Here is a 26516-nt window from a genome sequence, read left to right as displayed (position 1 = left end):
CATACACACCCACACACATCCACATACACACACACACACACACACGCCCAGCGTGATTTTAAGTCACCGGGTCCGGGACTCGAACTGAGATCTACTACATGTGAGTCCAGTGACATAGCCATTATGCTAACTGCTGGTCCCCCCACCTGGCTCTTTTTCAGACAGGATCTCTGTTGCTCACGCCAGCCTTGAGTTTGTGAGAGCTTCCCCAAGTTGCTAGGATTACAGGTGCGTACCACCATGTTGCCTTCCTAAAAACTGTACTTTTTCCAGCCTAATCTCCCAATTTGATAAGATTTGATTCAATGCATACATTAGCTAGGGTTGTGGCAGAGGCTGTGTTAATAGGACCGAAGCAGTTAAAATCACGCCGACTAGTAAGCATGTTCTAGAGCTCGGCAGTCTTGTCTTGTCCGCGCCACGCCGGCCCATCACTGCATGTTCTGACCCATTGCTTGGTTCCATTAAGGCCCAGCTGATTCCCAGCTGATGGAGGATTCTTCTACTCTGCGGTGCCTGTCATACCTGTCTCCCAGTGAGCCTCCTGCCTCACTCTCTGACCTCCCTCAGCCACTTTTTGCTCAGCTGTCATCTTCTCATGTTACTTTCCAACTTCACCTCTGTAAAATTTGCCAACCCTTCCTGACACACCTCGTATCCACTTCTCTGCTTTATATTTCCACTCAATACTCCTTGCTAAACGTATAGGTTTTACTGCGCTACTAATAATGTTTGCCGTGTAGCTTTGTTTTGCTGTTGTTGGGATAGGAACCCCCCCCCAAAGTATTCTATGCTTATTATAAGCCTGTTCAGATGTTTTATTTTGTTCTTAGAGACAGGGCCTTGCTGTGTTGCTCAGGCTGACTTTGAACTTATGATCCTCCTAAGTAGCTGGGATTACAGGTGCACACATGTCTAGCTCTATTTTTCTATTTTAAAAAAGAATGTATCTTTTTCATTAAAATTTTGAAAAGTATGGAAGAGTAAGGTGAAACAGATACATCTACCCATAAGACCATTTCCCCCTAGGATTGGCATATCCAGAAGAAAGCCATTTTACCCCAGCTTTAGAGGAAATGCATTGTCTAGTCTAAGCACAAATACGTTTATTCAATTTTTTAAAAGAAGTACTTATTTTAATTTTATGTATTCATTTATTTTAATTTGGCCACAGAGAGATAGAGAGAGAGGGAAAGTGAGAAAGCAAGCCGTCAGGTCTGGGACTCAAAATGCACTCGGCCATACCTTAACTACCACACTGCTTGCTGGCTCTCACATATAACTTTAATTAAACAGCTTACAAAAAATGACGATGTACTATGTTCTCTAAGTTTTACCATTTTGATTCCATTAAAATGAAAATTTTCCTCCTAAACTGGATTGGGAAAAAATAGGAAGGCAGTGGTCTAGCCTCACCCCATCTCTGGAAGTAAAGCGAAGAATGTAGACAAGCAACTGAGCGAAAAGGAGTGTTCTCCCACTTGGAGTTATGGTTTTCTGGCACGTTGGCACAACGGTCGCCTGACTCCTGCCAAAAGGAGCACCGTAATAGAAACAATCATGTGCGACATTCTTTTTATTGGCAGACTTTCTTTGTAATATATTTTTTAAAGAATTATTTTATTTAACTTTATTTATTTTAATTTGACCAGAGAGGAAGAGAGAGAGAGAGAGAGCGAGCGAGCCAGCAAGCTGCCAGGTCCGGGACTCGAATTGTAGTTGGCCATGTGGGAATCCAGCGCCCTTAACCACCATGCCACCTGCTGGCCCTGACTTTCTTTGTAATATTGAGCATGTTGCTCTCTGTATCATTGCTTCCTCCAGGACTAAAATCCTGTCCCTCATGGGTTTGCTTTACAGCGCTCTTTTCTACTTGCTATTGTTTTCCTTGATTTGTTCATTTATAATTTTGTTCGAATGCCCCACTGGTGTGTGGATGTTCCAGAAGGGCACAGTTGTATCTGTCTTGTTCACCAGTGTGCTCCTAGAACCCCACGGAGTGCCTGGCACATGGTGTTTACTCAAGAAATATTTGTTGAACGGGGAGGTGCCCAAGTACAGCAGAACACTCTCTCACCATGCAGTGGGGGTGTCCTGCCACTGGGGCCAGGGTGTACCCTTGTGTAAGGCCCTTGGCTGTAAGGGAACGAATCCTACAAGGTAGCCCCTGTCCCTCCAATAGTATCCCCACTTCCTCCCCCAGACTCCACATTCCACTCACCAAGTTATTAATTCAACTGGTCAAGATGATTTAAAGAGCAGATACCTTTTTTCTTCCTTCCTTCCTTCCTTTCTTTGTTTCTTTTCTTTCTTTTCTTTTCCCTCTCTTTCTTTCTCCCCCACCCCCACCCACCATAGGGCACATGGGCTCTCCAGAGAGAGACAGAAAGAGGGAAAGTGAAAAATAACCCCACCCCCCAGGGAGGATGGCCATGCCACAGTCCCTTCTCCTTCATTCTTCTCTCAGGATTCTGGGCATGCAAGCACACATGCCTAGCTTGATTTTCAAGCTGCTGGGTCTGGGGCTCAAACTGTGCAGCTGGCCATGTGGGAGTCCAGTGCCTTAAGCACCATGCCACCTGCTGCCCCCAAGCAGGTGATCAGTAGCTCAGTGGGACCTTCACACTAAGTGGTCAAGTATGGGATATCGGTTACTTCCTGGGAGCAGTTCTGATAAGGAGGAAATAGAGATGGGCACCATGAGGGAAGGCATGATGGGATGGCTGAGAAGGTAGGAGTGCAGGAAGGGGAGGTGGCCCAGGGCAGATCAGTCTCTACTAGAGAAATACAGTCAGATTCCCTACAGCCAAGGAGCAGTTAGCAGAGTGCCTGGCACACCTGGTGGTTAACGATGCTCTAAGCCTGATGGCTAATGTGTTCAAGCAGCCACTGTGAGCCGGAGCCTATGCTGAGCTCATTGCCAGTGCTGACTGACTCGCTACTCCTCAAGAATTTTGGGACACTGATCTTCTGATTATCCCTATTTCATGGGTAAGAATCTGAGGTACAGAGGCAGTAAATATCAGTGACTGCTTTATCCTGCACCTTGTGACAGGCTAAAATGAAATATTGGCCTTTATTATCCTGACTCAGTGAAAAGATCTCTTTGCACCTCCCTTTTTCTTGCCATAGTTTATATGTGAAAAAGATTTGACAATTTTATCAATAATTTGGCATTATCACTGTAGAATAACCAAAGGCAGCTTATAATACTTCTGGAAAATGAGTTTTAAAAACAGATACTTGGAGTTATCATATACTTGTTTTTACTTGCATGAGCATATTAAATCTTTATTTGGGCAGAATCATTTTCATATCAAATGCTGTTTTCAACTTATTTCTAACTACAGTACTGATCATTACTATTTTTATTATTATTATTTATTTATTTTTAAGATGTTCCATAGAACTTCACCAGAGAGAGACAGAGAGGAACAGACTACCAGGTCTGGGACTCGAACCACAGTCAACTATGTGGGAGTCCATCTTAACCATCATGCCAACTACTGGCCCCTGATCGTTACTACTTATTGAGCACTTGCTATGGGTCAGGGATTTATTTATTTTTAATGTGTTTTACATGTATTGACCCATGTATATGTCCCAACAACTGTAAGACAAAAACTATTGGTACTGTCTCTATTTTGTAGGTCAGGAAACGGAGGCACAGAGAGATTGAATTACTTTCCCAAGGTTTTAGAGGCAGCAAATGGCAGAAACAGAATTCAAACACGGAGGCTTACACCTCCTTAAATGCTCTGCCATTTGCTTGATGAGCGGGTATAGCACTCTTTCTATCCTATGGTTAGTATCTGTGGACAGTTCTTGGGGAGGCTACTGAATATTCATTCCTGAGAACTTCACTAGCTGTCATTTGACTTTCCCATTTTGGTTTGTTTCCTTTAACCCCACACTTTACTGGGGGATCAACTGAAATATTCGATTTTATATTCAGTCAGATTTTTTGCTGGGGGCATGTGTGCTTGCCAGAGAGAGAGAGAGAAAAAAAAGAGAAAGCACCCCCAATGGAGTGTAGTCACTCCTCAATCCTCTTTCCTCTACTTCTCCATCCCATCAGGATTTTGGGCTCATACATGCACCTGGCATGTTTTCCAAGCCATTGGGGCTGAGATTTGAACTGCTGTTGGCCAGAGATCTGAATTCCTCCACATAGTGCTTAACCACTATGCTATGGGACTGGCCTTGCTGTAAAACTTTTTGTATCTGTTTCTGAGACTAACATACATGTCTGTTATACTTCAGATGAGATAAATAATTTTTTAAAGAATTATTTTAACTTTATTATTATTTTAATATTTCCAGAGAGAGAGAGAGAGAGAGAGAGAGAGAGCAAGCAAGCCTCCAGGTCCGGGACTCGAACCATGGTCAGCCATGTGGGAGTCTAGCGCAGTAACCACCATGCCACCTGTCAGCTCTGAGAGAAATAATGTTTTTATTTTTTTCCTCAGCATTCTATTCGTCTTCTAATTAATGAGTCACTAGTTTTGCCAATGAAATGTTTTTGGCATTCCATACGCTGCTTAGCAAAGTGTGGCTTGTTGGTCAGTCTGGGTGGCAGAAGGACTTGTAAGATCTGCTTCCAGAAAGGGGCCTTTCTGCTGAAAAGTTTGCTGAGCACTTGTAGAGTTCAAGCGTACGCTAACTGGTGTACACAAATATCACACTGCCTTCCCTGCAAAATATTAAAGTGAGCTTCAGGCCGTTAACAGGAAGACCCAGTGAATCTCACGGTTCATGGAGATTTTGGGGTCTGGTGGCAAGTGATCAGCTTTGGTAGTAACTGGACTCATGCAGTCTGCTCTCGTTTTCTCAAAATACCTAGGGGTTACTGCAAGGGAAAAAATAATACGCCCACACTGCTTGGAACACCCCAGTTTTGGAAAAAATCACTTTAAAAAGTGCTGCAAAGCCACCCATACTGCATCAGTGCTGGAGGGTTATTTGGGAAGAGGCAGTGTCCAGACGCCTGTGGGAGGTAGGATTTTTATGGACTGTTTGTGTCCAGTTTTGCAGTCTTCACAGGTCTCCATTCAGACTGTCAATGAAAAGTATTGAACCTGTCAAGTTGTTGTTTGCCAGGTCTCTTGGAAAAACACACTGAAAAATCTCAGCCGTGGGTGGGTCAAAGAGGATAGTACTAAAAAAAGAAAAAGAAAATGGATGGCCTTGCTCTGGTGTGAGGCCAGGGCTTGGTGCTGGGGCCAAGTTCCCTGGTGATAGAGGAGTTTCCACCAACGGAGGCTTCCCGTTCTGGCTTTCCCCACCCGACTTGACACCATCCAGTCTTCAAAAATAACTCCACTTCCGGTGGAGCCACGTAGAGTCATTTGAAGGCATTGTAAGCGAAAGGAGCAGGTAGTGTTGATGTTTTAAGGGATAACAACCTGATAAAGGAGGGAAAAAAGTAAAACAGGGTGAGGGGCAGCCAGTAGCTGGAAGATTTTTCTGGCTATAAGAGAGCTGATTGGATGATGTTGACTTCTGGTTTCTAAGGCCCAGCTGAGCAAACCTATAAGCTAGGCAAAGCCCTTTTTTGGGAGCCTCTTCCTTATCTTCCTGCCATCTTTATCCTCCTCCCAACTGACCCTCCTCCTCTGCTTTCTCAGAGCTAACAGCAGGCCCTCCCATCTTAATGTGCCTGTGTGGACCAGGCCAGATGCCATTGGGTTTTCCCAGTCAATCAGGCCTGCTGTGTCCCTACTTACCATCAAAGCTGACCCATTAATCAAGTCATACTCATCTGTTCATGGCCACATTACTTGAAATCTGAATTTTTTCTTGGGTGCAATGCCTTACCAAAGAAACAAGACTTCAGAGCTGGTCTTTTAGATATTAGTCAAAATTTAAAAGGACTTTTAGGGCAGGAGAAGAGGAAGAGTCCTGTTCCAGACAAGCTTTAACAAGCTTTCTAGATCATCATCTCATCTCCTTCAGACGCTCTGATATAGAATATGTTCCTCTGCCTTCCACCTCCCCAACCACACCAGTCTCATCTTTGGCTCCTCAGAATAACATTCTTTTTTTTTTTTTTTTTAAATTTTGGAGAGGTTTTGGCTATAGGGTGCGTGCACTGGCCAGAAAGAGAGAAACAGAAAGTGAGAAATGCCCCCTCCCCCCGGGTGGTCCCCAGAATAACATTCTTATGACTATGAGCACGTTTTATAACACCACTCTTCCAGGCTTAGGTGGTGACCGGAGACGTTTCTTGCCTTCCTACAACATACACCTTTTTCCTTTCCTTGTGCAAACATGGTCTGACTTCCATTTAGAAGAGTCTTGATTAAAAGCCACAACTTCCTGCAGACGATGTGATCTACTAAGACTACTGAGAGAAGGAGGAAGCTGAAGATGGAGAAGTGACTGCTAGGTGTGCTAAGGTGGATGTCCTGGTGACCTTGATAAGAGTAGTGCAGGGACCAGCAGATGGTGTAATGGTTACGTTGCTGGACTTCCATATGGTCAACCACAGTTTGAGTAGCGAACCCGGCAGTTTAAAACTCACTCCAGGCACATGTGCATGCATTCCCAAGAACCTGAGAGCAGAATGGAGGAGAAGGGACTGTGGTGTGGCCATCTCCCCTGGGGGGGTGGTGATTTCTTGCTTTCTGCTTCTATCTTTCTGGCAAGTGCACGTGCCCTGTGGCACAAATCTGTCTTTAAAAAAAAAAAAAGGTGGGGTGGGGGGACCAGCAGTTGGTGTAATGGCTATGTCGCTGGACTCCCATGTAGTTAACCACAGTTCAAGTCCCAGACCCACTGGCTTAAACTCACGCCGGGCGCGTGTGCGTGCGTGCCCAAGATCCCGAGAGGGGAATGGAGGAGAAGGGATTGCGGTGTGGCCATCTCCCCTCTTGGGGGGTGATTTCTCACTTTATGTCTATCTGTCTCTGCCTTTCTGGCGAGTGCATGTGCCCGATAGCAAAAACCTCGCCAAAAAAAAGAGTAGTACCAAAGCCTGGTTTAAATCAGTTCAGGAAAGGCTAGGAAGACAGAAGTGGAGGCACTGAGCTTGGCCAACCCCTGAGAAGCTTCAGTGAAGGACTAGTTGCAATGAAAATCTTTGCTTCCTGTAAGGACTGTCACGTTTCCTCTTCATAGATAAGATTTCAGAATAAAACATGATCCCCTTTTCTAAATTTGGGCACCAATGAACTGTGTTTGCTGTTTGATAATACAAATGTGAAGGCTATGACCTAGTTGTCTGTTTTCTGGTTCCTCTCCTCGGTCTTCAGGGGAGGGGAATACAAAGTGCCATTTTGTTTTTTGCAGTCTTGGTTGTCGTCTCTTAGTTTTAATGGCACAAGCAACATCTCAAAATGGGAGTGAAACTAAAGTTTCTAAGACATGGCCAGTGTGAAATTCTTTTCATAACTTGCCAGGGAGATCCTGGACTAGGTCCTGGCTCATGATGGGTTTGTGCAGTCACTGTGGACAGGGGCAAGGACAGAATTTTAAGGTACTAAGAGGGTGGGTGTGAAGTGTGGGTGGTGGTGATGGTGAGGTCTGAGGACATGGGAAGAGATTTTCCTCTTCAAGTTGACCCTCTGCATCCTCTCCAGACACCTGACTTGAAGCTCGTCTTTTTTTTTTTTTTTAATAATTTTTTTTTATTTAACTTCATTTATTTGTTTATTTTAATTTGACCAGAGAAGGATAGAGAAAGAGAGAGAGAGAGAAGGTGAGAAAGCAAGCCACTAGGTCTGGGACTTGAACTGAGCTCGGCCATGTGGTAGTTCAGCACCTTAACCACCACACCACCTGACCCCTGAGCTTGCGTTTTCAAAGCTATTTGGTCTAGTTAATTCCAATTCGCCCCCTTCCTGAACTCCCAGTTGTATTCTGTGCCCCATCAAATTATGCATTGACTGATTGTCTATTACACTAATTTTTTTGCTGTTGATGCCTGACTTATTTTCAATTTGTTCCACATCAGTGAGGTTGGGCCTGGTAAGTGAAGTTAACTCTATAGAGATGGTACATGACTATGAAGACAAAGGCATTTTGAGGAGACATTTCATGTACTTGTAACCTAGCAACAGTGGAATGCTCAAACAATGGCGGGGGCTCGAATGGGTGCTGATGGAGGGATGGTAGCTCTGGTGGACAGACATGCTGGATCAGGGGCAGAAAAGTCAGATCCCCCAGTTCTAATGCACACCTGTCCACTTACTAACTCTGAGCCTCACTGCCTCAGATGAACTCTAGGTAGTGCCTGCCATGCTCTTACTCTTTTTTTTTTTTTTAGAATTATTTATTTAATTTTGTTTATATATACATTCATATATTTACTTTCATTCACACACACACACACACACACACACACACACACACACAGAGAGAGAGAGAGAGAGAACAATAAAGCAAGCCACCAGATCTGGGACTTGAACTATGGTCAGCCATATGGGAATATCCAGAACCTTAACCACCATGCCACCTACTGACCCCATGCTCTTGTTCTTAATATCCAACCCCAACCCAAGTCCTGTTCATTTTTTCTCCCAAATACCTCTCAAATATGCTCATAGCTCATCACCTCTACCCTGCCTTCATCTAAGCTGTTATTGTATCTCACCTTGAATACTGTAACCACTTCCTCACTGGTGTAGAGCAGGGCAAATTACTGTCCACGGGCCACATCCTACCAGATGGGATTTGTGGTCTGTTGTTTCTGTTACACACACATACAACTTACATACACATGCATCTACTAAGATATAATGCAAATTTGAGTTCAGAAAAAGAGGAAGATTCAAAATAATTGAGTGCTGTCTTAACTTTATCACAGCGGCAGTACTGCATTTCATGATGTTGATCTTTATGTCCGTCTTTATTTCCCCACTAGACAATAAGCTTCCTGGAGGCTGAACTTATATTTTTTTCCAGTGCATCCCTGTCCCTAGTACAGATAGAGGAATTTGCCTTGTGAAAACTCTATAAACATTTGTAGGTCATCAAATGGGATCACAAATACAAAAACAATTTGCCTACCACAAATCACTGCACAAATGGAAGGGATTATTACTATTAAGAACAGACGAGAAGGAGGAAAAGTAATTCTTTTTCAACAGGGAGGTTCTGTAGACAGCTTAGGAACATGGGCAAAGATATATTAGAAGATGTTTGAGGCATTCAAGTCTTCTCTTCTTTCAGAAAGCCACTTGGAGAAATCAAGATCAACCTCGGAAATGTGTTTCTGAAGGTATACTTTCCATTTATATTAGTTGATAGAAACCATTCAAACCTCTGTCCACCTGCCATGTTGGTGGTCAGCTTTGAAATATATTGATATATGCACCTAGAGAAGAAGAGAACTTCTCTAGGGAATCCTAAGGGAGAAATGGTCCCATTTAGACATCATGAAGAGAATAATGAACATTTATCCAAGCCTGACATCTAATTTGACCTTTAAAAACATTAATGTTGTAGCCACATGCAAATGGCAAGTTCCAAGACACCAGGGAAAAGTAAGCTTTTAAAATGCCTGAAAAAACATTATTCAGGAGAAAAAAATAAATTGGAATGAGAAGTACAGACTATAAATGTGGAAGAGGAAAGAAAAGCATTTTAAGAAATGACCTTCATCTGGCTTCTGAGTTATAGTGAGAGGTTTGATGTCATTAGCAAGATAAGCCTATTGATTTTATTTTATTCACATAGTAAACAAATGGAAACCTAAGCATTTTACCACTCACAATGCGTTGTTTCCTGTAGATATAAATATCTTTTCTGCTCTCTTAACCTGGACAGTCATGTGAGGAGCGAGTCTTAGGCTATGCCTCTTAATCCTTGGGTATTTGGCTTGAAGGCCCATTTTCTTATTGTACTTTCCCTCCAGTGGCTAGGAGTAATGGGTAGAAAGGAGGGATAGAACACAACAGATCACAGTGGTAAATAATTCTCCCAGAGAGATTATGACTAGCAAATACCCAGTGATGTGCTGCAAATTGTGCCATGAGTCCACCCTGTAGCATGCTGATCCCTGGAAGCGTGTTGCTGAATCACTCTGAGCGGGACCCACAGACCATGCAAGATCTGCAGAATATGCTCATGTGGGTCCCAGAGGAAGTAGTTTAGAATAAAATGAGGCAGGCTTTGAATTAGAATGAGCCCAGCCAAGCATCTTACACATAGGGGCTTTTAGGTGCGTTCCTGTGCTACTCGTAGAGGAAGAAGAAAAAAGCATGAAGTGGGGAGAGTAAATAATGAAAGCAAGGAAGTAAGGATAGAGACAAAAGAAAGAAATGAGGAGGAAGGAAAGAAAGAAAGGTATATCAGTTAGCTTTTGTTGTGTGACAAAATACCCCAAAACTGAGCAGTTTGAAGCAACAACAATGGATTAATTCACAATTTTAGAGTTGGTGATCTTGGCTGGGTTCATCTGGATGGTCATTGTGCTGGTCTCGGTTGGGATCACTCAAGCATCTGTAGGCAGCTGCAGTCACAGTGCCTTGAGGTTCCAAGAGCAGCAAGAAAGAGGAAATACCCTGCTCAAGCACTTTGTAAGCTTCTGATTTCATTACATTTGCTAATGTTTCATTGGGCAAAGCCAATGATGAGGCCAGCTGACATTCAAGGGATGAAGAAGCAGACTCCCAGGACCAGCAGTTAGCGTAATGGCTATGTCGCTGGACTCCCATGTAGTCGACCATGGTTTGAGTCCTGGACCTGGTGGCTTAAACGCACGCCAGGCGTGTGTGCATGCGTGCCCAAGATCCTGAGAGGAGAATGGAGGAGAAGGGATTGCGGCGTGGCCATCACCCCTGGGGGGGGATTTTTTCTCACTTTCTGTCTCTCTGTCTCTCTCTGTCTCTCTGGTGAGCTCACGCACCCTATAGTGAAAAAAAGAAAAAAAAACAAAACTCTCCAGAAAAAAAATTAATAAGCAGACTCCACCTTTTTGTAGGAGAGACGGACAAAATCACATTGAGAATGAATAGGTATACTGGGATAGGTAGAATTTATAGTGAGTTTGTTAGCACCCAAAGAAGAAAAGAGCTAAGAATTTCTTTTGCTGGCAGAGTTGTCAGAGACACAGCAATCTTGAGTTTGGGTGTAAGGCCTTCATGTTGAATTTAAAAAATGATATTAATCACCAAGTTCCTATCTTTCACAGCTTATCTGTCAAATAGGACTGGATACTAATGTAGCTTCTTACTCATGTCCAGTGGGAACAATAAAAACTTTATGGGCAAGAATTTCCTCATCTTTTACTCCAGGGAATTGAACCAAGGAGCACTTATGTGTTTAGTACATCCCAAGTGGCAAATGTATTTAGAAAGAGAAAAATTTCAATGCAGCAGCCTTAATTTTTAGCCTAAGTGTCAAATAAAAAACAAAGACTCACTAAACAAGAAAAAAATTTCTAAGTGTAGTTTTCTTAGTTATTTGGTGGGACCCATTCTGTGTGTAGAATTGTTTGGTTTTTCCTTACTTTTGTATCTTTTGGTTGTGTGAGGGGACTTTTTAACGTCCATGAAGGGTCAGCCAGCGATGTGATAAAGGTTGCTGATCCCAAATGGCCAGTTACACAGTTTGAGACCTGGACCCAGCAACTTGAGGAACACCAGGTGCATGCACATGCTTGCTCAAAATCCCAAAAGAAGAGAAAGGAGAAGGGATTGAGACCCTTTGACCATTCTCCATGGAAGGGGCTTTTCTCACTTCCTCTCTCTTTCTCTGTTTCTTTCCAGCAAGCATATGTGCCCTCTGGCAAATAAACGAACAAACAAAACAAAACAAAACAAAACAAAACAAAAACAGGAAAGGAAAAAAAAGTCATGGAAAATGGAATTAAAGTGACTTTATTTTGGTGCAAAAAAGTTGAAATCCATTTATAATTCTTCCCTAATATGCATTTCTCATGACATTTTTTAATAATTATTTTATTTAACTTTATTTATTTAAATTGGAACTTTATTTACTTATGTATTTAAATTTGACCAGAATGGGCCAGAATGAGAGAGAGAGAGAGAAGGTGAGAAAGCAAGCCGCCAGGTCTGGGACTCAAACCATGGTCGGCCATGTGGGAGTCCAGCGCTCTGAACCACCATGCCACCTACCAGCCCGCCATGACATTTTTAAAACTCATATTTTCTCTTATTATCAAAAATATGGTATTGAAATATGGTCTAAAGATACCAATGGCTGTTGCTACCCAGTGAAAAGAGAGGTGTTAGAAAATGTCAGTTGTAGTAATTGGGATTGATGTAGGATTGCTGTTGTTATCTAAGTTCAATTTTCTGGTGAAATTCTTTCATATAAATAGTAGAAAGTTCACCTCAGGCTAGCTTTGTATAAATACCGCTTAATGTAAGACTTCGTTTAAACAAAAATCGAGCAATAAAGTGTTCTTTTTCTGAAATACTAAATTAATGTTTTGTGAAAGAATTGGTAAATTCTTGCATGCGCATTTACCTTTTTTTTTTTAATTTGCCGCCAAGCACGTGTGTTTGCTGGAGAGAGAGAGACAGAGAGAGGAAAAGTGAGAAATCTCTCTCCCCCAGTGTGTGTGTGTGTGTGTGTGTGTGTGTGTGTGGCCATGCTTCAGTCCCTTCTCCTAGTCTCTTAGGATTTTGGGCATGTACACACTTGTGCCTGGTGTGATTTTCAGGCTGAGGGGTCTGGGCTTTGAACTGTAGTTGGCCATATGGGAGTCCTGAATCTTGATCACCACGTTACCTGCTGGCCCTGTGCATTTATTTTTAAGGTAGCAATTTTGTGTACCCTACGGAAATCATGGCCTATTTTCAGATACCTTCAGTTCTGCCATTTTGGTGGGGCAACTGGTCAGGGAGTCATTTGAAGGTGGCTGTCTCCTGTGATCTTTAATACTCTCTTCTCCAGTTCTGGGCAGAGGCAGCCAGCAACATTCTAGCTGCTGGAATATACTTGGCAAACATCAAGCTCCATAAGGTGATGGAAAGAAGAGAGAAAAACTAAGATGAAGGAGTGTAGGAGAAGAGGAAGCAAAGACTGGAGGGGGTTTGGAGAGAAAAGAAAGCTCTCAGTGCTGCAGAAAAATAGAATGGGGCTTACGGTCGCAAAAGGTCCAGCAGCCACTACTTCTGGCCTACTTCATTCCACCTTAGCATGTGGTCTCCAGACTAAGAGGTTATCTTTTGAGATGTGATAGAAAGCATTTTCATTTAAATATTTTTAAAGTGTTTTTTTTTTTAAACAAATTTTATTCCATTTGTATAGCATGTGTGTGCACTCATGAGAGAGAGACAGAAGCACCCTCAGCGGGGTCTTGTCATGACCGCTGCCCCCTCCCACTACTACTTGGGTTAGAACGACATTCACCAGCCCTCTAGCTCCTCAGGATCTTGAGCACATGTGTGCGTGCCTGGCATGTTTCTGGTGCGCTGGGCCAGGGATCCAAACCCACCGTCGGCCTTGTGGCTTCCAGCACTGCAGTTCAGTCTGCTGGCAATCACACCACCAGGCCGGGCTAGGAAGCATTTCAAAAGCTCTTTTAGTCACTTCTACAATTTAATACTGAAGGATACCAGGACATTCTTCCTGCTTAAGGTTTCTAGGTCTGGGTCTCAGTTTAAGCCAATTCCTCTCTGGAGTGCTTTTTCTCATTTCTTCATGTAAAGAGAGTTGTGCATCTGTTAGGCTGCAGCCTGCCTGTTAACCTCCTTGAGGACACTTCCCTAGATCCATTTTCCCACAGCGGGCTAGGTACCCTTTCTTGGTGCCCCTGTTATTGTCACAGCTGGTTCATATGGCTCCTCCAGAAAGCCTGGTGCTCTGGATTCAGGCTCCGCTTGGTCCCCTTGGCCACAGATCCTGTGCAAGGTAGAACCTGCACAGTTATACAGACTGGCTCTGGGTCTTTTTTTGACACATAGTAAGCATTGGGTAAATGTTTGTTGAATGAATTATCTTGAGGTTTCCAGAGCCGTCTCACAATTTAACTCCTCTTGAATGGCGGCATCCAGAACTGAATAAGCTAGTGTAGGGAGGTCAGAGTCCTATTAGGCAGAATCTGATCAGTAATGGGGTTACCAGAAGGTTCTAGAATCACTGTCTGTTGCTTGATGGCAGTATCTATAGCACTCTAAAGCCAAGAACCTGCATATCCTTGATCTGCATCTGCCCACAAGCCCCACCTTCACCATCACCTCTATTTTTGCAATTTGTTTTTTCTGCTAGTGTAGAGAAACTTGTCTTTGCTTATTTCTGGCCCTATTCCTAATTTATCAAGGCCTCTTTGTCCTCGAGTACTTTCTTCCATGGTGTCAGTGTCTTTGCCAGGAGCTTCGAGCCAGTCTGCCCCTCAGTCTGGGTCAGTAATTAATCATTATTTTCTAAAAGAAGCACTGAGCCCTCCAGGGGGCTGCATGTCACAGCTGAGTTTGGTTTTGTTTTGGTTGGTCCTTGGGCTAGTGTCATATTACCCCCAGGGCAGTGGGACAATAACCTGGGGCGGCTGTTACCTGTGCACTTACCCCACTGCCCTTCTGATTATGCTCAGATGCGCAGGCTCTGATTCTTTGACACAGCCTCACCGAGAGAGAGCTGCCTCTGCACTGAAGCAGGGCTCTGAGTACACCCGGAGATTGTTTCCTTCCCATCCAAACCACTTGTGAAGTCTGCTTGGGGTCCCCCCCCCTTTATTCTTCTTTGTCTTTTTCTTTTCTTTTTTTCGTGGGGTGGGGGTCACGTTGGTTTTGCCCTGGGTTCTAGCCAGCTTGATAAATAGAGGAAGTTGGAAGCATTCCCAGCCTCCCTGATGTCATGGTTTGGGGCAGTCTGCAACTGTGGGAGGTTTCAGTTAATCCTAGCGATTGGTGAATTTGCTGTTCTCGGAGAAACTTCTCTGTTCCGTGCCATGTCTTACATAAGTTGATATGGTTCCTTTTGTGACTTGCCCTTTCCTTTCAATGATGTAAGAACCCCAAACATTGGCAGTCCCTATGTTTTGTTACTGAAGTGCTGGTGCGGATCGGATCCTGCTTCCTGTTTAGCTTCTCTAGGAGAGAAAGGCTGGTGGGTGTGCGATGGTCATGGGGGCATGGGGTAGGGGAAGAGGAGGTCCAGCAGCTGAAGGATAGGGCATTCTTTAATTCTGTTGAGGCCTCTGCGTCCATCAGGCATTTTCACATCATTGCTTTTGCCATTCTTTTCCACAGCGTGCTCCAGTGAGTTCCTGCTTCCCAGCTGGGTAGCTGGCTTCTTGGCTCTGAGACCAGAGGTCTTTGTGCTCTCAGTTGGGCTTTTCTACTTGGGTTAGTGTGACGTTCAGCTGAGCAAGTGAGGGCTGTCCCTCCCAGGTGGGCTCTCCCTGAGCCTCAGCGAGCAGCTCTGTTTGGCTTTCTGTCTGTTCTGCTTCTCTTCGGTAGAAGAAATAGACGTAACTGCATTGTAGCACCTGAATCCGTGCCTGCGTTTGGCTTCATCCTTTCCCATCACACTCCTCTATTTGTGGAGACGTGGTGGATTTCCTTCTAGGCTTTTTTTTTTTTTTTTTTTTTTTTTTTTTTTTTTTTTTTTTTTTTTTTTTTTTTTTTTTTTTTTTTTTTTTTTTTTTTATTCATTTGCTCAGAAAGTTCATGGGAAATGGAATGAAGGTATGAAGTTTTTTGGTGCCAAATAAAGAGGAAATCCATGCAGAGTTTTTTTTCCATAATATGCATTTTTTTGTAAACTTTTTGAAGACCTTGCACAGAAGCCTACGCATATTTAGCTTTGTTAAGAAACTTGTTTTTTGTTCCCGCCTAACTGATAGGTACTGACAGTCTCTATATGTCAGTATATCTAAACCAACTTCATTTTCGAGCACTGCATAATATTTTATCATGCAAATGTCCCATCCTTTATTCAACTGTTCATATGCTGATGGATACTTCGGCTTTCCTCTGCCTCACACAAAGCTGCAATGACATGTGGATATGTCAATATGTCTGTAGGGGCAATCTCTAGATTTCGAATTTATTCATCTAAAGTTGTACATACTGAACACATTTCAAGATATAGCTAAACTGCTCACTCAAAATGTACATTTCCACCAATGGTGTATGCAGGTTTATTTTTCCACATATTCCCCAGCTTTAGATATTATTAGGCTTTTTTTTATTTTTGAGAGGTTTTTGCTATAGGGCACGTGCGCTCGCCAGACAGACAGAGAGAGACAGACAAAAAGCTAGAAATCACCTCTCAGGGGGGATGGTCATGCCGTAATCCCTTCTCCTCCATTCTCCTCTCGGGATCTTGGGCACGCATGCACAAGCGCCTGGTGTGTTTTAAGCCACCGGGTCCGGGACGCGAACCGTGGTCGACTACGTGGGAGTTCATCGACATAGCCATTACACTAACTGCTGGTTCCCGATATTATTAGGCTTTTTAATTTTTGCATGTACTGGGAAAAACAAATGTCTTTGTTGCTTGCCCTACTTTTCTACCTGAAAGTGTTCCAAAGGAGCAAAGAGAGCCTCCTGTTGTTCATTAATAAACTGGATTACCAGGAACCATTAAGTGTGCTTTCTTGTGGTCATCAATAAGGTTTTGGAAGAGCCAGTGTGCTTCAGTTGTAGAATTTCATCAAAATATTATCTGAAATCCCGATGTAGAAAATCCTCATTTTTACAAATGTCAAATGAAATTCTTTCCGTACTCAAGTCACAATCGATTTGTTTCTTGTTTGATTATGGTAATAGTTTTCAGTTGTTAATTCCACATTGGGCATTGGGACATGTGTTTGTGATTTGTTCATGCTCGGACAGGATGACACGGTTGGCCTTCATTTTTGTCTTCTTTAAACATTGTTTCATGACATTTTTCTGTCATATAGGGCTTTGATTTATTAAGAACTATTCTTTTTTATTTCTCTTAAAGAACATATTATCAGTAGAAATTTAATGACTCTTCTTTTTTTGAATTCATATGTGGAATTTCTCCTTGAGCATTGAACTTGTCATCACAGACTGTTGACAGAAACCAGGGGTAGGTCAGTTGGTTCCAAGATAACCCTATAGATGATTTACTCTCTCAGATCTTGATTTGAAAGCCATTGTTCTCTATTTCACATAAGAAGATACCATTATGTGAAGTTACTGTCATTTTCAAGCTAATAGCTGGACCAGTGTATTGGTTTTGAAGTAAAGCATGATAGAATATTCTAAAATACAAGTTAGTTGGCAATAATACTCTCTGCCTTGAGTGGGCAGATGGGTGGGAAACTCCTTTACCCAGCATGCGTCTGGGCTTTCCCTTACCTATGTCATTGCCAGTGTCCCTGCCTTCCCCTTGCCCTTCTGAACCACACTTGGTACACAAGAGTCATTTACTCAGCCCCTCTGTGCAGAAAGAATTCTGCCTCTGACTTTGGGGCCACAAGAGACATAAATGACTCCATCATAGCTATCAAGGAATTTGGGTTCTAGGAAAGTCAAATCTCGAATACACAGAGATAGCTAACCAGGCATGATCTCTAAAAGGACCCATCCTAACCCACATCTGGTCCCGTCCAAAGACCGTACGATGCTGTCAATGCAGCCTGTTCTAAGCAGCAGTGCATGCTACTGACATGTTAACAAGGTCAGCCCCAAACTGGCTTTGAGCTTATTCTTCCAGTTTCTAAGTTCCTTGAAAGCAGGATTTACATCCTCTTTTTTTTTTTTCCCAACTTCACTTCCAAGTTCAATGCTTGATGTGCTGCAGGGGTCTAGAGGGCCTCTGAGGATGGGCTGACTGCAGTATTGAAGCCTTACAGTGCCAAGGAGGCCCACTTTCCATTGACTTAATGTTCTCTTTTTCATTTTCAGATGTGTGCAGAATTTCTCCACCTTTCTTTCTGAACTTTCCACCAGGTGAGTAAGGCTATTTCTATATGATAATGTAGACATGATGAACATGTTTGGTTGGTTTATTTCTTTCATAATTCCACCCCTATCCCTTAATTTCAAAGCCCCATCCCTGTAACAACTTTATTCTTTTTGATTTTTTGTTTTGTTTTTAACTCCTCGTTCCCACTTGAAGCTCTCTTTTCTTCCGACATTTTCTTTTCCTTAGGGATTCTATTGTTGACCCATTTCTTTTTGGTAACCCAGTTGTTATTGAAAAGACTTGCAGGAATGGATAAAGATTTTGAAATTACATGGTACCATAAAAGCTGGGGAAGAAGAACGCTCATTTACGTAGAATTCTTGGGGATTTTGTTTCATTGTTTTCTCCTTTCTTCTCCCTCTATGTGTTTTTCTAGCTCTAGCAGCTCTTGTCATGTCTTGAAATGGATCGTTGAAATGTTCTCTCTGTTACCTGAAGTGTTAGGAACATGGAACTTTCAAAGGCTCCTCCCAACTAGATTCCTGCTCCCGAGCCTCTTCTAGATAGAAACTCTGATGCCATAACTCACTCATACGTTTTTTCCTTAAACTGCCAGAGATGCATGTGCTTACCAGAGAGAAAAGGAGAGAGGAGAGGGAGTGGGCACCTCTCAGTGGGGTGCGGTCACACCACAATCCCTTTTTCTCCATTTTGCTAACCTCTGTTGGGATTTGGGACCCACACACAAACCCAGTGTGCTTTTCAAGCTGCCAGGGCCAGAACTTGAACTGTGGTTGGCCATGTGGAATCCAGGTCCCCTTAGCCACTAGGCCACAGGGTGACCTATGCTTCCTATTACTTTTGGAATTCATAAATAGTGGTTATTTCTGGGATTTCATTGATAAATAATAGAAATCTGGTAAACAATAAAATTCATATTTTTAAAGAATTATTTGTTTATTTAATTCCATTTATTATTATCATTTCTTTAATTTGACCAGAGACAGAGTGAAAGGGAAAGCGAGAAAGCAAGCCGCCTGGTCTGGGACTTGAACCGCTGTTAGCCATGTGGGAATCTGGCACCTTTAACCACCATGCTTCCTGCTGGCCCAACAATAAAAATATTTATTATACTTAATATACATTAGAATTACACTCTTATAATTTACACTATATATAACACCTATAGTTATTGTTTTAAAGAATAGTAAATGATTGTTATAAATAAGGTTAAAACACTTGACCAGTCATACAACTAGTAAATGGCCAAGCTAGGACTTGATGCTAGTATTAGCATGGTGTGATGACAAAAGCCAGGAAGGGCCCAGAGTATTGGTGGTGGTTTTGTGGGAGGGTAGAATTGGCTTTTCCTAGTACCTCACTTCCTGTCTAATCCAATCTACCGAATGTTAGAAGCCGTGTGCTTCTGCTCATCCCTGCCTGCATCTCGCATCCCCCCTGGGAAGATCAGCATCTCAAGGGTGCTTTTAAGGAGACTTTCCTTTTTCTGTCTACATCTTCTTGAACTATTTTGCAGCAACAGATTTTGGAACAAATCAATTAAAAAAATCTTTTTTTTTTTTCATGTGGAAACTAGGGAGCTTTATTGGTTACATACTGTGCTGTAGAGCCAGCAGGGAGCATTACAGCCAGAGGATACATGCAGACAGGCAGCTTCAACTATACATATGCACCCAGGAGCCCTGAGCTGCCGCTCATCGCTGTGCCCTGGTCTCCAGCGACAGGTCCTGGCCTCCTTGGTCCCGTGCTTGGGGCAGGAATGTAGAAGCTGCTGCACCTAGACTCCAAGGAGCAGGGGTGAGACCAAAGCACCTGCCTGAGCAAGTAGGTGTGGACCGACAGGCTGACACCCCCAGCAAGGGGGCCTGTAATGCAATAACAGTTTATTTGAAGGCTACCTTCCTAGCCCTCCCAGTCTTTAAGATACAAAAAAAATAGACTTTATTCTCTTAAAAATACATTCCATTCAGTACATGTTCTGAACTGTGAAGCAGCAGGAAAATAGGGCCCTTTTCCTATGATCTTGGCTGTGGGGCTTTGAGGAGAAACAGAACCCTGTTCTGCACTTGGGGGTGCTCAAAAGATAATCCCTAAAAGCAGCTCTTCCAAAGCGGTCTTGTCATAGTAACAACAGGAAAAAAACCTTGCCAACAAAGGCAGCCAGGGACCGAACCTCTGGGTCCCTACTCCTTTTCTGGGAAGGGGTAGCACTTGGCACTGACTAAATAGAACTAACACATAAAACTGCCTAAGGACAACTCCACACCCCCTCTATCCCCCCCCCCCCCCCAATAGAGGATGACTTATGTGCAAGCTTGTCTACAAAAAACTTTTTTGAATGCCTGCTATGGGCGTAGAGGTGGAGACCAAGCTTATGTGGAAGAGAATACTGTGTTCTGGTGCCTCGTTTTTGCTTCTAGGCCAAGTTGAGTTTCATGGACCATGAAGAGAAAGTGTGTGTGTACGTGTGTGTGCATGTGTGTGTGTGTGTGTGTGTGTGTGTGTGTGTATGTGTTTTGCTATAGGGTACATGCGCTCACTGGAAAGAGACAGAGAGAGAGAGACAGGGAGAGAGAGAGAGAGAAATCACCCCCCAGAAGGCATAGCCACACCACAATCGCTTCTTCTCCATTCTCTCAGGACTTCGGGCACACACGCACATGTGCCTGGCGTGATCCTCAAGCCTCTAGGTCCAGGACTCAAGTCACAGAGTTGGCTATGTGGAATCCAGAGCCTCAACCTCCATGCCACCTGCTAGTCCAAGAGAAAGTGTCAAGTTTGTTTTAGTTTCTAAAGAGTTTTTAGAAGTTTCTTTCCCAGCGCCTTTAACCACCATGCTGCCTGCCGGTCCCTAGAAGTTTATTTCCTGAGGGAGGGAGGGGGGGAGAGATAGAGAGAAAGAGAAAGAGAAGGAGGGAGGGAGAAAGAAAGACATGCAACCTCGATAGGTTCTCCATGCCACAATCTTCACCCCAGCCCTGCAGCCAACTCGGATCACAGGTTTTTTCTTGATATGTTCAGGCATACCCAGGACACGAACCTGGAGCCTTCCCTTATGACCTCCAGCATCATGCAGCAGCACCCCTACTATGTATGTGGCTGTGACTCGGCCATAGGTTGGTTATTTATTTATTTTTAAAGTCACTATTTCTGTGACCATACCGATGAGCAATGAATCTAACTAGTGGCTATAAGTGCTCAAGGGCAGGAAGGATATCTATCTTGTTTATTACAGTCTCTCGAGCCCCTAGCATAATACCTTGAATGTGATAGAACCTTCATAGATACTTGTAAACTATTGCACTGTTGGAAAAGTCATGATGTGGGGCCGCCAGGTGGCATGGTGGTTAAAGGTGCTGGATTCCCACATGGTTGACTGTGGTTCAAGTCCTGGACCTGGCAGCTTGCTTTCTTGCTTCCCCTTTCTCTCTGGCCAAATTAAAAGATAGTAATAACAAATAGAGTGAATTAAATAAATTAATTAATCTTTAAAAAAAAAGTCATGACATCTTTTTCTATGCAAAAATGTATCATGACTTTTCTGATGACCCCATAGATGAATGAATGCCGAAAATATTTTTAAAATCTGTTTACATTTAGCATTGGAGTATACTGTAAACTTGTCTTCCAATTATGCCTGTAATCACAGCTAACACTTCTTGATGGTACTGATACTTTCAATGTATTACCTCCTTTGATCCCTGCAGAACCCTACGAAATAGGCCTTATCCTTACCCCCATTTTTACAGATGAAAAATTTAAGGTCCAGAGAGGTTAAGGGACAGTCAAGGTTACACTGTAAGTGGAGCTTGGATTCGAAGGCAGGCAGCTAGATGGCTCTACCCTGCATGATCCTGAACCCTGTGCTAATCTGCTCATATGTACGTGCTGAACCTTCTCGCTATGTGCATAGGGACAAAAGCCTGAAGAGCAGAGGGAGGACAATTAACACATGGATAATCGAGAGAATGGTAGATTACAGGTAGGGGAGTGGAGAAATTTGGGTGTGAGCAAGGCAACCAAAGAGCCACGCCTCCCACAAAATTTTGTGAGTATGTGTTTATTTGCATAATTTATTTAGTTTTTTCAAAAGAATTATTTTTCTTCTTTATTGTTATTTATTTATTTATTTAGGAGAGGTTTTTGCTATAGGGCATGTACACTCACCAGAAAGACAGAGAGAGAAAGCAAGAAATCACCCCTGGGGGGAATGGCCACACTGCAATCCTTTCTCCTCCATTCTCTCGGGACCCTGGGCATGCACGCACATGTGCCCGGCGAGGGTTTAAGCCACTGGGGCTTGAACTGCGGTCGACTATATAGAAGTCCAGTGACATAGCCATTATGCCAACTGCTGGTCCCATTATTGTTATTTTTTTTTAATTTGACAAGAGAGAGAGACAGAAAATGAGAAAGCAAGCTGTCAGGTCTGGGACTGACTGTGGTCAGCCATGTGGGAGTCCAGCACATAATTTATCACTAATCTTACACATCTGATATTGATTCACTTCTTTTATTAAGTAAATCTTTTTTTTTCCGCATTAGACGTAATGCTTATTAATCATTTGCCCGCGTAGGACCAGCAGGTGGCCTGGTGGTTAAGGTGCTGGACTCCCACATGGCCAGCTGCAGTTTGAGTCTCAGACCTGGAGGCTTTAAAAATCACTCCAGGCGCATGTGTGTGCATGCCCAAAATCCCAGGAGGAGAATGAAAGAAAAGGAATTGCAGCATGGCCATCCCCAGTTGGGGGTGATTTCTCACTTTCCCTCTCTCTCTTCGGTGAGTGCATGCACCTTATGGCAAAAATCTAAAAGAATCTTGCGCTGTAAAAACCAAACAAATCATTTTCCTTCATTTGCTTTTAGAGATGTGAAACCTTTGTATTGCAGTGGGCCGTGCAGTTCAGCATTGACTTGATGTCATGCTATGACAAATCATACACAAAGCCAGTGTCTCAGAGTTCACATTCAACGCTTACCAGTTAACCCAGTTTCTGTGGCCTTTAGGACATGGCGTTTTGGCATAGGGATGTTGTTTCCCTTATTACAGCAATGCTGGCTTTACTTAGTGACCTTATCCTCAAAAAATGTTGTTGCTGAAATTCAAAATGATTCTTTTTGTCTATATATATTTAAGTTACCTCAATTTACGAGAAATTGCTGCTTAGATATTTCTGTGAGCGTGCCAGAGGAATCTGGAAATCATTTCATTTTATTTATATAAAATGCAGAAATTCGAAATCTAGAGATTGCTCCTACAGACAAGAACTTTCCTTGCCAGGTTTTGGCCCCAGGATTATGCTAGCCTCATAAAAATGTGTTAACACGTACTTTTTCTTTGAGTCTTTGAGAGAATGGAATTCTTGTTCATTAAGTATTTGATAGAATCACTCGTGAAATCTTTGGGGCCTGGAGATTTTGTGGAAACCTTTTTGAGAATTTTTCAGGGTTTTTTTTAGAAATTTTTGAGAGGCGTATGTGTTCCCCAGAGAGACAGAGACAGAGAGAGAGAGAGAGAGAAAGTGAGAAATCACCCCTCAGGGGGATGGCCACACTGCAATCCCTTCTCTTCCATTCTCCTCTCGGGATTTTGGACATGCACATACTCGTGCCTGGTATGAGTTTCAGGCTGCCGGGTCCAGGACTCAAACTGTGGACAGCTATGTGGGATTCCAGTACCTTAACAGGTATGCTTCCTCCTGGCTACTTTTTAAGGTTTTTGCCGTAGGGTCCATGCACTCACCAGAGAGAGACATACAGAGACAGTGAGAGGGAAAGTGAGAAATCACTTTCCAGTGGGAATGGTCACACCGCAATCCCTTCTCCTCCATTTTCCTCCTGGGATTTTGGGCACATATGCACAAGTACCTGGTGAGATTTTCAAGCCATTGGGTCCAGGATTCAAACCACAAGTTGCCCATGTGGGATTTTAGCTCCTTAACCACCATACCACCTGCTAGCCCCTTTTTGAGAATTTTAATAGCTATACAACTTACTCAAGTTTACTATGTCTTCTTGGCAAATTATGCTTTTTCCTAGGGATTTGTCCATCTCTATGTCAAAATTATTGAATAAAGTTGTCCCTAAGATTTTTTGTTTATAGCGTTTGCAGTTACATTGCTTTTTTAGTCATTCTCCCTCTTCTCTTCCCCTTGTCTCTCTTCCACTTTGCTCTCTGTCTCTTAATTTTGCCTATTATTTTTTATTATGATTTTTTTTCCTGTTGTATTGTAAACTGTGGTGTCCCATGTCCAGTCAGACAGGACACCCCCAAACCAGTCCTGTTTCTCTTGCTTATAGAGGGTAGGTTCAGACTACATGGAATGGACTGAGCCCCAGTGAGCACAGGATCGTCTTTTATTTAAAAAATATTTATTGGACCAGCAAATGGTGTAGTGGTTATGTTGCTGGATTCCCACATGGCTGACAACAGTTGAATCCTGGACCTGGTGGCTTGAAACTCATGCCAGGCATGGGTGCACATGGGTGCAGGTGTGCCCAGGATCCTGGAAGGAGAATGGAGGAGAAGGGATTGTGGTGTGGCCATCTCCCCAGGGAGTGATTTCTTACTTTCCCTCTCATTGTCTGTCTTTTGCTCTCTGACAAGTGCATGGGCCTTAAGGCAAATTTTTTTGTTTATTTAATTTTTAATTTACTTTAGGGAATGTGCACTGACCAGAGAGAGACAGAGAGAGAGAGAGAGAGAGAGAGAGAAAGTGAGAAAGCAAGCCCTCAGGTATGAGGCTCAAACTGCAATTAGCTATGTGGGAGTCCAGCAGCTTAACCACCATGCCAACTGCTGGCCTCACAGGATTGTCTTTTTAAAGAACAGTCTCAGTCCAGCCTTGGTTGCACAGTCACTAGCATACTGAACTGTAGTTCTAGAAGCTACATGACTGACCATGGGTTCAGATCCCCAGCCTGGTCAACTGTGGTATGGAGACTCTGGGTAACCCTCTCTAGTTGGCATGCACATGCTCTATTATTAATAAGTAAACTTTAAAGAAAATGAAAAACGACCTTGGCTTTCTTAGTTATTTTGTACCTTTTTTCTGTGTGATTAGTTTAGGCCTTTAATTTTTGTAATTATCTTTCTTCTTTCAGTTTATTTTGCTGTTCTTTAAACTTCTTGAGAAGAAGCTTAATTCGTTAATGTTAAGCCTTTCTCTTTTTTAATATGTATATTTAAAAGATAAATTTTACTCACTAGCTGTATTCCACATATTTAAGAAAATTATTTTATTTAACTTTATTTATTTCTTTTAATTTGACCAGAGAGAGGCAGAGTATGTGTGTGTGTGTGTGTGTGTGTGTGTGTGTGTGAGAGAGAGAGAGAGAGAGAGAGAGAGAGAGAGAAGGAAAGTGAGAAAGCAAGCCACCAGTTCTGGGACTCAAACTGTGGTTGGCTGTGTGGGAGGCCAGAGCCCTTAAGCACCACACCACCTGCTGGTCCCTGTATTTCACACATTTTGGTATGTAAGTTTTAATTATCAATTGGGCCAAATATATTGTAATATACATTATGACTTCTTCTTTAACCCATAAGTTATTTGTTAAATAACAAATTTAAAATTAATGTTTATACTTACATCAAATTATACTCTAAAGCAAAAAGCATTACTTAAAATAAAATACCTAAAATAAAATTTGTTAAATAATAAATTTTTCTTATTATAACTTGATTGTATTATGGTCAGTGAACATACTTCTTTCATTTTTTTCTATTTTGTAAAAAGTTTTTGTAACTTTCTTAATGATCTGGTTCATTTTCATATACATTTCATTGGATTGTTGGAAAAGTCATGATGTATTTTTCAGTGAAAAATTTGTCACAACGTTTTTGGCTTCCCAGTATGTGCACTCTGCAATTATTTTGTGGAGGAGTCTACATATGGTATTTAAGTCAGGTTGATTAAATGTATCAATCAAATGTTCTATATCTTTATGACTTTCTTATTTGATTTTTACCAATTCCTGATGCAGAAGCGTGACTGTCTCTCTGGTTGTGAATCTGTTCTATTGATATTTCCCTTATACTCTGTCAAAACTGCTTTGTTTATTTTGAGGCTACATTAATTGTGTTCACATGTAAATTTGTTCAAACTTCCTATTGAACTGAATCTTTTATGAATGAGTCATTTTATATACTGTAATGCTTTGTGCTTTAAAGTATAATTTGATGTAAGTATAAGCATTAATTTTCTTTTGATTAGTGTTGGCCTGGCATATCTTTCCCATCCTTTCACTTTATAACTTTCTGTATCACTAGTTTCTAGTTGTGTTCTTGTAAATAGCATATAATTTGAGTCTGTATATTTTTCTGGTCTGATAGTCTTTGTCTTTTAATGGAATCACTTAGGCCATTTACATTTAATGAATCTTCGATTTATGTTATTATTATTGTTATTTACTGTAGGGCACCTGTGCTTGCTGGAGAGTGACGGATAGAAAGAGAAAGAGGGAAAGCACTCCCCAGGGGGAGAAAAACAGAGAAAGAGAATGAGAAAGCACCCCCTGGGGGGGGGAGTGACAATGCTACAATTCCTTCTCCTCTTTTGGGCACTCACATACTTGTGCCCAGATGTTTTCCAAATGTCCAGATCTGGGACTCAAACTATACAGTCAGCCATGTGGGATCCAGTCATCTTTTTTTTTTTTTTTGAGAGGTTTTTTGCTATAGGGCGCTTGCGCTTGCCAGACAG

General features: G+C 42.5%; 1 protein-coding gene and 1 non-coding gene across 2 annotated transcripts in view; one reads left to right on the top strand and one right to left on the bottom strand.

The window, feature by feature from the left end:
• The first annotated feature begins 158 nt into the window (after positions 1 to 158).
• ADGRG2 (adhesion G protein-coupled receptor G2) overlaps positions 159 to 26516 on the top strand; it is a 114423-nt gene continuing 88065 nt past the window's right edge. The window contains exons 1-2 of the mRNA XM_027775477.1: positions 159 to 228; positions 17793 to 17837. The gene's annotated coding sequence lies outside the window, so the exon portion shown is untranslated. The remainder of the gene's footprint in view (positions 229 to 17792; positions 17838 to 26516) is intronic.
• Positions 24036 to 24160, bottom strand: LOC114009574 (small Cajal body-specific RNA 23). Its single transcript, XR_003550969.1, has one exon.

Source organism: Tupaia chinensis, unplaced genomic scaffold (assembly GCF_000334495.1).
Source record: "Tupaia chinensis unplaced genomic scaffold, TupChi_1.0 Scaffold000567_1, whole genome shotgun sequence".
Taxonomy (NCBI): Eukaryota; Metazoa; Chordata; class Mammalia; order Scandentia; family Tupaiidae; genus Tupaia; species Tupaia belangeri.
Note: the sequence above shows the minus strand (reverse complement) of the source record. Positions and strands in the feature narration are given on the sequence as shown.